The following is a 12,730-nucleotide window of genomic DNA, read 5'->3' on the forward strand; positions in this document are numbered from 1 at the left end:
CAAAACAATAAAATTCAATCAAATATCAAATGTCCGATTATGTTTTCACGGTGACGCTCAGATATCCGAGTGTAGGTGAATGCAGCATCGGCTTCTGCGCTATGTGCATCACGTTAGCAAAGGTAGGAGAGCCAAGCACGAAAGACGTCACTGCAGGAAACAATTTTTCGGTGAAAGAAAATGAGGACAGAATAAATGTCCCGGTAAGTAATATCAAGTTTGTTGAGTTTAGTAAACTTCGGTGAAATTAGAATACCAAGGAAAAAATAACACTTAAAGAATTATTGCAGCTGTGGAATCAGAGGTGTGGACTCGAGTCACATGACTTGGACTCGAGTCAGACTCGAGTCATTAATTTTATGACTTTAGACTTGACTTGAAAAAATGTTCTAAGACTTGTGACTTGACTTGGACTTTTACACCAATGACTTGGGACTTGAATTGGACTTGAACCGGTTTACTTGAAAAGACTTGATATTTTACCCCAAATATAAAATTTAACATGCATATTATATGGAGATTGAAAATGTGACGTCATTCACGGGTAGAACCGCAAAGGATTCTGGGAACTCGTGGCAAGCGGTACTAGCGCACGCAGGCTTTCAATTAAAATCAGTCACACAGCGATAAAAAGAAACACAAAAATGTCAAGAAGCTGTTGTATTATTAACTGCAATAGCCGGTCGCATGACAGCCACGGGAAGCCGACGGGTAAAGAGATCGGTTGTTATCGGATTACGTCGTTGAAGAGAAATTGTTCGAGCCATGTTTCCGAAGTAACAAAGAGGCGACTGGATTGCAGCCATTCAAAGATCAAATATAACGTCCTAGAACACTCCAGCTCACAGGTTAGTCTGCTCCAAGCATTTACACAAAGGTCAGTCTGCTGTTGTAGTTAATGCGTCATTTTTCTTAACATAATTGGTGATATAGGTTACAAGCAAGTCTGGCGCTGAACAGAAATTGTCGCGCTATGCTCCTTTGTTTATTGTGCATAAATAGTGAATTATCCTGACACAATATTGCGTTTCGCTTCTGTTATTATGGTACATTGACAAAAACACATACTTTTATTCACAGGATAAAACAGTTGTTTTGTATCACTAATTGCCCAGTACGATTACAACATACAATATTATTGTCACTGCTACATTTCTGTGATGCTACCAGAAATTATTTCCACTACTAATTAATTACCGTTGAGCTCAAAGGTTATATTAATAAACGGTTAAGGAATGTGTATTTATGACGACGATTTGTGAGACTGGTAAACTTATGATACGTACGATGGTCTTTCGTTCTACACGGTGCATTTCAAGGTCCTGCACCCATCCGTCGGTAAACTGTACCTGGGCTTGTTGCAGTGACCGGAAGTTACTAAACTTCATGAGTGTATGCACTCACTCCAAGAACCGTATAATTATAAATATGCATATAAATATGCTAAGATGAGATAGCTGACTTCATCTAACTAGCAAATGTTGTCCAGGCTACGTTGGTGATACAGTTTTTTTTAATGTGTATGATATTTTTGTCATGCGATTTTAAAGCTGGTCCTACAACCGCATCCAAGAATAACATGCAGCGTATCTCAGAACTGTCGGTGAAAATTATTCTTGGAGCTAGGTTTAATTGAGCTGCATTTTAAAGAGGTGCAATTTCACAATTTGTGTATATTTTCTAAGTTCACTATTTTGTATGTGTTGAGAAAAACACAGATTTTAAAATTACATGGTCTAATATTTACATTTAGCATAACTGCAACATGCTTTTTTTCGGGGGGTTTTTAAAGACTCGAAAGGACTTGAAATTCAAAGTTTCAGACTTGTGACTTGACTCGGACTTTTACACCAGTGACTTGAGACTCGACTCTGACTTGCCTGACATTACTTGAGACTTGACTTGAGACTTGAGGATAAAGACTTGAGACTTACTTGAGACTTGCAAAACAATGACTTGGTCCCACCTCTGCGTGGAATATTTCAGACAGTATGCTACAGAGGGCAGCTAACATAAGAGTTATGAGTTATAAGATGTAATCTAAGTCGTAACATTGCTGTATGGAGCTGCAGATTTGGTTGCAGGTTAACATAGCTGGACTGGCCATCGGGCTTATTTGACTTTTTTTTTTTTTTTTTTGTAACGGCATGAACAATGAGAGGTGGTGGATTGGCCAGATGCAGGTCGATGTGTAGAAATAACTCCGTTGTTTGGTGGTGGCTATGGCGGGGCTTCCACAGAGGCAGCAGGTGGATGAGGGAAGGGGAGGCAGGAGGAGAGACCCGAGGCAGCCGCCAGTCCGAGTGTCAGGTGAACTGAACTTCAGGTAAGAAGTTATGACCTGCAGTCTATCTGGGTCAGATATAAACTAAGTTTAGGTGCAGTTTATTTTCGTTGTGCTGACTTTTTACTGTCAGTTGCAATAACTCATACTGCGTTCTAGCCAGCTTGGAGTTTTTATACAGCTGTTCGGTTGCTATGATGTTACTGATAGTGAACTTTATTTTATTCATAAGGTTAGTTAGTAGAGTTGCCAACGGCTCCTTAAAAAAATGGAATGGTCCCTCAATCAGAGAAAATATTACACGTTTCGTATTGAGCTGAGAAGAGACGCAGTTTGTCCCGAACTTCAGCTAGAATGGAAAAAGACACAAAGCTGGATTTATTCTGTCTTTACGCTGCACAGCTGCCTCTTCTCTCATCCTGCCTCTCCTGTTGCTACTTCAATCATGAAACTGATCGATGATCAGCTGATCGGCTTTTCTCTCTTGTTTGTTTATCGCCCACTTTGCGCCAGAAAGACGAAACCAGCAGATGTTGCGCTAAACAACAGCAGCACGTTTAAGCTTGATCAGCTGTTGTTAGAATGTATTTAATATTAATTTCTAGTATCAGCTGATGTTTGCTGGAGCCACAGCTGTAAAGCTGCTGGTCATGATGTCGGTTTGGATATCTGGTGAGAGGGAAACGTGAAGACCACCCACCAGGATCCTTTTTTATGTAGCTGACAGCTGGTAACTGTGCAGGGGCGGGTCTAGCAAAGTTTTGCCAGGGGGCCAGGTAGGGCATTAACAGGGAAAGGGGGCACAAAGAAATACTTTTCTTTCTTATTCTCATTTAAAATATCTAGCTTTTATTAAATAATTATCTGAATCTTACAACCAAAGTTTTTATCTGACGTAAAATGTATAGAAATCATACATATACCAAAAAGACTGTACATCACTGTCACAACAGGGTTTGTTTTCATTCAAAGGCTTTATGGCTTTAATACCTGGTGGGTTGGTCTGTAGTCAAAATGCCCGATTTTCTGTCCCAGTCCAGCCCTGCAGGTTATACTGGCAGTGTCACCATGCCAGCTGACTGTATTTCATCATCAGCCAGTGTTGTTCTTTATCAATATTACCAAAGTTTACCATAAGGCAGCATAGAAAGTATTTACTTGCTTTCAGGTTTTATTCAAATATTAGTCTTTTCAGTTGTTTCTCCACTTTTTTCCTGTTTCAAAATCAAACACCAGTTTGTGAGAAGATTATCTTCTTTTTTTAACAGGCAGAGAAAGTTTTACATTGGAACTGGCTAATTTGTCAATTGTTTGCTACAAATGTTCGTATTTTAATATTCAAAAATGTTTTTGCCCAAAACATATGTGCAGTATATGTCAGTAAAAATACTATGCAAATATTGCTGTCCTTGAATGCTGAGTAAACACTGACAAAGCACTGATTGTATCTCTTGTACTTTATCAACGCAGTATCTAAAAACTTTGCACCGTAGTGGTTAAAATCTCATTCTAATAAGAGTTAAAAGCGCATTTGGTTATTAGGTTTATAGGATTATTGAATTATGGTTAAGGGTTGGTAGAATTTTTTTTTTTAAACATTATCTGCCAATTAAATCTGCCACCCTTCTCCAAATCTGTGCCCCTACCTGGCCCCCCCAACAAAAATTTTCTAGACACGCCACTGAAGGCCGCATTTTAAGGCCGATTACGTCACAGCGACACGACGAAGGCTGTCCCAATTCAAAGGCTGCTCGAAATGCGGCCCTCAAATGCGTCCTTAATTTCCCTGAATTTTAAGGATGGGTCGGTGTAGCCTTCATGGCCCAACATATCCCAGATTTCATAGCGCGGCGGTGGTGTGGATAATTTTGCCGGAAAAAAAGGCGGAAGCAGAGCCGCCGAAGAGTAAACTTTCAGAAGTACTGAATATTATGTCACTTATTTATGCGCAAATGTTTTTATAATGAAGAACATTAAAACATTACTGTTGGCCACATGTCGGGAAAGTTATGTGACATTAGCGATGTTTGTACTAACTTGGTTTTAAAGCCTTTACTTCAAAATATACGCCGTTCAATAGTTGACTTTAATCTTACAGAGAATGTGATGATTTTATGGATAATTAAAGTCAGTCATATATCCACAAACACAACAAGCTGAAAGTTAGTGATGCTGCTCGGTTTGCAGTCCTGAATATCACAGCACAAGCAGGATTCACTGCACTGTTAATGTTAGCTATGTTATATTGCTGCCTCTGTTCGGTGGTGTCGAGCCAAACGGACTTTAACGTGTGTTTGAACGAGCTGACGGTTCACTCGTTAAGCTGAAAGAAAGATGCTTTAATCACAGGAGTCACACGTGTCCACTGTACCATCTGGGAACTCTTCTTGTTTCGTAATAACACAATCCTCCTTCTTTTGTGCTGTTTTGTAGCAGTGTATACGCCTGAGACTGTCACCTGTCTGTCTGTCCTGCACTCTCTCTCTTTTTCTTTCTCTCTGATTGTGTAATAAAAGTATGAACATTCATTTATAAGTCACACTTGTGTTTGAATCCTGCAGCTTATCACACATTTGATTTCCATGTGTGACAACTGCAAGTGTCCAGAGTGAGGACAGACTGAGGGACCCACTGCTGCACATCATCTGTGAGGCTTTGCACCCCTCACACAGAACATGACATCGTGGTTCGGGAACAGCTGTGTGAAGGACCAAAAAGCTTTCCAGAGAGTGATCCGTACAGCAGAACGCTGCTGCAGGATTGCTCTCCCCCCGCTTCAGGACACCTACACCAGGAGATGCCGGACTAGAGCAGCGCAGATACTGAAGGACCCGTCCCATCCTGGCAACAAACTGTTCCAACTTCTGCAATCTGGTAGAAGGTTCCGCATCTTCCGGGCAAGGACAGAGAGACTCAAGAGGAGCTTCTATCCCCAAGCCATCCGTGCCCTAAACACACACACCCGCCCTCTCACATCATCTATAATCTATAATTGACTGAGACAGGACTCTTCCAGACACTAAACCAAGGCACAATGTCCATTTCAATTCCTTTAATTTTAAATATGTTTATATTGACTATCCTGTAAAATAGTCAGATATCTATTCATATTAATGTACAGAATTCACCTGCTTGCTGCTACTACTGCACATTCACCCAGTGTATATACTATATGTGTGTGTGTATATTATATATATATATATATATATATATATATATATATATATATATATATATATATATATATATATATATATATAATGTTCTTCCTCTACATTTGTCTCTTATATATGATACACCTATATATGCACTGTCAAAGATACTTGTCTTTGAGTGAAGATTTAAGTTGATAAGACATATAAATAACTGCAACTTGAATCTGTACTGAGGCTCAGTATTTGACACATAGTTCATGTTCACTGTTGTAATAGCTAATAATGATTAATATAATAACTATAATATTGGCCATATTATATTTACATTACCAAAGTGATATGACTTTAGTCTCAGAGGGAAGCGCGACGGAGACTAGACCGTCCCATACAAGACAAACTTGCCATTTATTTTGCAAATCGAGCTCAACACTGCCCCTAGCGTCCTGGAGCACTTCCGTTGTGTTTTGGGGTTTGCATGTGCTTTGGAGTTTGCAAGTGTTTTGGAGTTTGCAAGTGTTTTGGATTTTGCAAGTGCTTTGAAGTTTGCAAGTGTTTTGGAGTTTGCAAGTGCTTTGGAGTTTGCAAGTGTTTTGGAGTTTGCAAGTGTTTTGGATTTTGCAAGTGTTTTGGAGTTTGCAAGTGCTTTGGAGTTTGCAAGTGTTTTGGAGTTTGCAAGTGTTTTGGAGTTTGCAAGTGTTTTGGATTTTGCAAGTACCTGAGGGTACTTCATGTAATCTTGGTCTGCTAGATGATGTTAATGCAGTACTACGGACGATACCTACAGCCACGATTACCGATTCTGCTGAAAAGGGGTGAAGAAGCTGATATTTGTGTTGAGAAAAGTTTAAAAAAAAAGTTTAAGTGTTAGCTGAAAAAATCTGATAAAAACTGCAGAAGTAGTTCCACGGCGAAGAAAAAAATGGAGCAACTAGAATAAAGTATAAAGAATAAAGAGATACAGGAACAGGAACTCAATAGTGTGAATGCCTTCACACAATAAATTTCCATATTTTGAAACGAGTTTAATCTTTAATGACTTCCTGTTCTGATTATATTTACTTCATGTGGTTCATGATTTGTCACGTTATAGGGCTTTACCCACATCCATCAAGTTTTTCTATCTTAAATGAAGATTTACTTTTTTAAATGATTAAAAGTGGCTTTGTAGTTGATATGTATTTCATACTGACCTTATTTTTAAGTGTCCCTACTGCATTATTTGATTATGTACAACTTCTAACTTAATGTGTTTCACATAAAGGCAGCTAAACTTATCACCTGCTACACAAAAGAAATGCACAACCCACGAGTGAGCGGCCCTTTTTTGCCTTGACTTTTACATTTTTATACGGCATTAGTTTTCAAGTGTGACAACCATGTCAACCATCAACCCAAACTATCGTGAATGAAAAGACTCCACTTCTACACTACTTGCAGTACAATTTGTCTCCTTTCCTATAAAATACTTGCGATACCCAAAACTTATACTTACATACTTATTAAAATTACCTACAGTGTAATTCTTTCTTGGCTAAATTAAGTAGGTAAATTGTTTTGCGTTTTAATTTCAGGTAAAATACATGGAAACTCAATATTAAACTAGGCCAAGTACACCACTAGTTATCTTATAAAGTGTCATATTAGTGTTACCAATTTTTTAGATTTTAAAGGTATGGCCATCTTTTAAATAGCATGTATGGCTGAGAAGTAACAAATGCACATAAATGCAGTAGATCATTTTCGTCTCTTATAGAGGGTGAAGAGACTGCTGTGTCTGTGAGATGTGAGATTCTGTAGTCAGCATTTGTGCGTTTAAAAAATGTATTATAAATGTCGTGCTGTAATATTCCAATCCCAGATCACAATCATGGCACTTTCTGATAAAGTGAATGGTGCAGGGCCATTAGATCAGGGAAAGAAGATTAAACCCTTTCACTATAAAGGATTAAAAACAAGACGCTAGTTGGTTTTAGTGGGATTTCTTTGTCCACCAATAAAGGGGTAAAATTCAGGATTATCTTGGAGCTAGCATCCGGACAGCTAGCCTAAAAGATGGAAAAGAGGATTAGCCTAATGACCACCAGCATACTTCAACACATTCATCTTACCAATCTCTATCATGTGGATGTATGAAAGAATGAAGAACACCAAAAAAAGGCTGTGAACGATAAATAGTTTGAATTTATTTTGCTGACCTACTCTAGCTACCGTTAAAAGTACAAATATAAAGTTTCATAATTCGTTATGCACGCTATTTCTACCATTTGATTGGCTGCTTGGCTTAGTGTTCCAATCAGTTTTGTTTGTGGCTGTTGTCTTTTCCAACTGTGTCTAACTATTTAATACTTCTCCTTGCTCTGTTTTCCCTTCTATGCGTAGATCGCACAATAATAGACACAGAGAAAAACCCAACAATCATATGACCCTCTATGAGCAAGCACTTTGGCGACAGTGGGAAGGAAAAACTCCTTTTTAACAGAAAGAAACCTCCAGCAGAACCAGGCTCAGGGAGGGGCGGCCATCTGCTGCGACCGGTTGGGGTGAGAGAAGGAAAACAGGATAAAGCCATGCTGTGGAAGAGAGACAGAGATTAATAACAGGTATGATTCAATGCAGAGAGGTCTATTAACACATAGTGAGTGAGAAAGTTGACTGGAAAGGAAAAACTCAATGCATCATGGGAATCCCCCGGCAGCCTACGTCTCTTGCAGCATAACTAAGGGAGGATTCAGGGTCACCTGGTCCAGCCCTAACTATATGCTTTAGCAAAAAGGAAAGTTTTAAGCCTAATCTTAAAAGTAGAGATAGTGTCTGTCTCCCGAATCTAAACTGGAAGCTGGTTCCACAGAAGAGGGGCCTGAAAACTGAAGGCTCTGCCTCCCATTCTACTTTTAAATACTCTAGGAACAACAAGTAGGCCTGCAGAGCGAGAGCGAAGTGCTCTAATAGGGTGATATGGTACTACAAGGTCCTTATGATAAGATGGGGCCTGATTATTTAAGACCTTGTATGTGAGGAGCAGGATTTTGAATTCAATTCTGGATTTAACAGGAAGCCAATGAAGGGAAGCCAAAACAGGAGAAATCTGCTCTCTCTTTCTAGTCCCTGTCAGGACTCTTGCTGCAGCATTTTGGATTAGCTGAAGGCTTTTCAGCGAGTTTTTAGGACATCCTGATAATAATGAATTACAGTCGTCCAGCCTGGAAGTAATAAATGCATGAACTAGTTTTTCAGCGTCACTCTGAGACAGGATATTTCTAACCTTAGAGATGTTGCGCAAATGGAAGAAAGCAGTCTTACATATTTGTTTAATATGTGCATTGAAGGACATGTCCTGGTCAAAAATGACTCCAAGGTTCCTCACAGTGTTACTGGAGGCCAAGGTAATGCCATCCAGAGTAAGAATCTGGTTAGATACCATATTTCTAAGATTTTCAGGGCCGAGTACAATAACCTCAGTTTTATCTGAATTCAGAAGCAGAAAGTTAGCGGCCATCCAGGTCTTTATGTCTTTAAGACATTCCTGCAGTTTAATTGATTGGTGTGTGTTATCTGGCTTCATAGATGTCATCTGCATGGCAGTGAAAATGTATGCTATGTCTTCTAATGATACTGCCTAAGGGAAGCATGTATAATGTAAACAGAATTGGTCCTAGCACTGAACCCTGTGAAACTCCATAATTAACCTCAGTGTGTGAAGAGGACTCTCCATTTACATGCACAAATTGGAGTCTATTAGATAGATATGATACAAACCACTGCAGCACAGTACCTGTAATACCTACAGCATGTTCTAATTGCTTTAAAAGGATATTATGGTCAACAGTATCGAACGCAGCACTAAGGTCTAGCAGGACAAGCACAGAGATGAGTCCACTGTCAGAGGCCATAAGAAGATCATTTGTAACCTTCACTGAAGCTGTTTCTGTGCTGTGATGAGCTCTGAAACCTGACTGAAACTCTTCAAATAAACCATTCCTCTGCAGATGATCTGTTAGCTGTTTGACAACTACTCTTTCAAGGATTTTGATATGAAAGGAAGGTTGGAGATTGGCCTATAATTAGCTAAGACTGCTGGGTCTAGAGATGCTTTTTGAGTAAAGATTTAACTACAGCCAGCTTGAAGGCCTGTGGTACATAGCCGATCATTAGAGATAGGTTGATCATATTTAAGATCGAAGAATTAATTAATGGCAGAACTTCTTTGAGCAGTTTTGTAGGAATGGGGTCTAAAAGATTATAAGATTAAAAGATTAATATTACATCTGTGGGATGATTATTGGTAATTTTTTCTCTAATGATAAAAATTTTATTTGTGAAGAAGTTCATGAAGTCATTACTAGTTAACGTTAAAGGGATTGTTGGCTCAGTAGAGCTCTGACTTTTTGTCAGCCTGGCTACAGTGCTGAAGAGAAACCTGGGGTTGTTCTTATTTTCTTCAATCAGTGATGAATAGTAAGATGTTCTGGCTTTGTGGAGGGCTTTCTTATAAAGCAACAAACTATTTCTCCAGGGTAAATGGTGATCCTCTAAATTTGTGATACGCCATTTCCTCTCCAGCTTACGAGTCATCTGCTTTAGGGTACGTGTTTGAGAATTATACCACGGATTCAGGTACTTCTGATTTGAGGCCTTAGTTTTCACTGGAGCTACAGTATCCAGAGTCGTACGTAGTGAGGAGGTAAAATTACACTCAACAAAAATATAAACGCAACACTTTTGTTTTTGCTCCCATTCCCCATGGGATGGACGTAGAGACCTAAAATTCATTCCAGATACACAATATAACCATCCCTCCCAAACAGTGGTCACAAATCAGTCCAAATGTGTGGTAGTGGGCACATCTGCTATATTGAGATAATCCATCCCACCTCACAGGTGTGCCACATCAGGATGCTGATCTGACATCATGAGTAGTGCACAGGTGTACCTCAGACTGCCCACAACAAAAGGCCACCCTGGAATGTGCAGTTTTGTCTCACAGCAAAATGCCACAGATGCCACAAGCAATGAGGGAGCGTGCAATTGGCATGCTGACAGCAGGAATGTCAACCAGATCTGTCGCCCGTGCATTGAATGTTCATTTCTCAACCATAAGCCGTCTCCACAGGCGTTTCAGAGAATATGGCAGCACATCCAACCGGCCTCACAACCGCAGACCTCGTGTAACCACACCAGCCCAGGACCTCCACATCCACCAGGTTCACCTCCAAGATCGTCTGAGACCAGCCACCCAGACAGCTGCTGGAACAATTGGTTTGCACAACCAAACAATTTCTGCACAAACTGTCAGAAACCGTCTCAGGGACGCTCAACTGCATGCCCGTCGTCCTCATCGGGGTCTTGACCTGACTCCAGCTCGTCGCCGTAACAGACTTGTGTGGGCAAATGCTCACATTCGATGGCGTCTGGCACGTTGGAGAGGTGTGCGCTTCACGGATGAATCATGGTTCACATTGTTCAGGGCAGATGGCAGCTGAGAATGTCCCAGTTCTTGCATGGCCAGCATGCTCACCGGACATGTCACCCATTGAGCATGTTCGGGATGTGCTTGACCGGCGTATACGACAGCGTGTACCAGTTCCCACGAATATCCAACAACCTCGCACAGCCATTGAAGTGGAGTGGACCAACATTCCACAGGCCACAATTGACAATCTGGTAGACTCCATGCGACGATGTGTTGCACTGCATGAGGCAAATGGTGGTCACACCAGATACTGACCGGTTCTGGGTCCCCAGACCCCCAATAGCGCAAAAAAACTGCACATTCCAGGGTGGCCTTTTGTTGTGGGCAGTCTGAGGTACACCTGTGCACTACTCATGATGTCAGATCAGCATCCTGATGTGGCACACCTGTGAGGTGGGATGGATTATCTCAATATAGCAGATGTGCCCACTACCACACATTTGGACTGATTTGTGACCACTGTTTGGGAGGGATGGTTATATTGTGTATCTGGAACGAATTTTAGGTCTCTACGTCCATCCCATGGGGAATGGGAGCAGTAACAAAGGTGTTGCGTTTATATTTTTGTTGAGTGTATTAACAAGATAATCGACCTCTGTTGGAGTAGCGTTCAGGTAGCTGCTCTGCTCTATGTTGGTACAGGGCATTGAAGATGATAACAGTGGGTGGATTATGTTCTTAAACTTAGTTACAGCGCTTTCAGAAAGACATCTACTTTGATAAAGTCTACTCTCCACTGCTGTGCAATCAATTATTGTAAATGTAAATGTTATCAGGAAATGATCAGACATGAGAGGGTTTTCAGGAAACACTGTTAAATGTTCAGTTTCTATGCCATATGTTAAAACAAGATCTAGAGTGTGATTAAAGTGGTGGGTGGGTTCTTTTACATTTTGAGAGAAGCCAATTGAGTCTAATAACAGATTAAATGCCATGTTGAGGCTGTCATTTTTAGCATCTACATGGATGTTAAAATCACCCACAATAATTATTTTATCTGAGCTCAGAACTAAATTAGATATAAAGTCTGAGAAATCAGACAGAAACTCTATGTAAGGCCCAGGTGGACGATAGATGATAACAAGTAAGACTGGTTTCTGAGTTTTACTGCTGGGGTGGACGAGGCTAAGCATCAGGCTTTCAAATGAATTAAAAGTCTGTCTTGGTCTTTCATTAATTAATAGGCTGGTGTGAAAAATTGCTGCCACACCGCCCCCTTGGCCTGTGCTTCGAGATTTCTGGTAGTTAGAATGACTCGGGGGTGTTGATTCATTTAAACTAACATAATCATCCTGCTGCAACCAGGTTTCTGTAAGGCAGAGTAAATCAATTTGTTGATCAATTATTAAGTCATGTACTAACAGAGACTTGGAGGAGAGAGACCTAATATTTAATAATCCACATTTCACTGTTTTACTCTTTGGTTAGGATGTAGATACTGTATTGATCTTTCTTTGTGATTGTTTATGTTTAAGTTGTTTGTTGCTGGTTTTTAGTTTGTTTTTTGTCTTTTTGGAAGCTGACACAGTCTCTATGGAGATGGGTTTTTGGGGGGGTAGCAGGAGGAGAGAAGCTGCAGAGAGGCGTGTAAGACTGCAACTCTGCTTCGTGGTCCCAACTCTGGATAGTCATATTTTGGGGGGTTTAATAAATTTGTCCATATTTCTAGAAATGAGAGCTGCTCCATCCAAAGTGGGATGGATGCCGTCTCTCCTAACAAGACCAGGTTTGCTCCAGAAGGTTTGCCAATTATCTATGAAGCCCACCTCGTTTCTGGGACACCACTCAGACAGCCAGCAATTTAAGGAGAACATGCGGCTA

Source organism: Aulonocara sp. 'chitande type north' Nkhata Bay, linkage group LG18 (assembly GCF_057382095.1).
Source record: "Aulonocara sp. 'chitande type north' Nkhata Bay isolate Kocher_YH1m ecotype deep benthic linkage group LG18, A_spYH_male_GT1.1, whole genome shotgun sequence".
Lineage (NCBI taxonomy): Eukaryota > Metazoa > Chordata > Actinopteri > Cichliformes > Cichlidae > Aulonocara > Aulonocara sp. 'chitande type north' Nkhata Bay.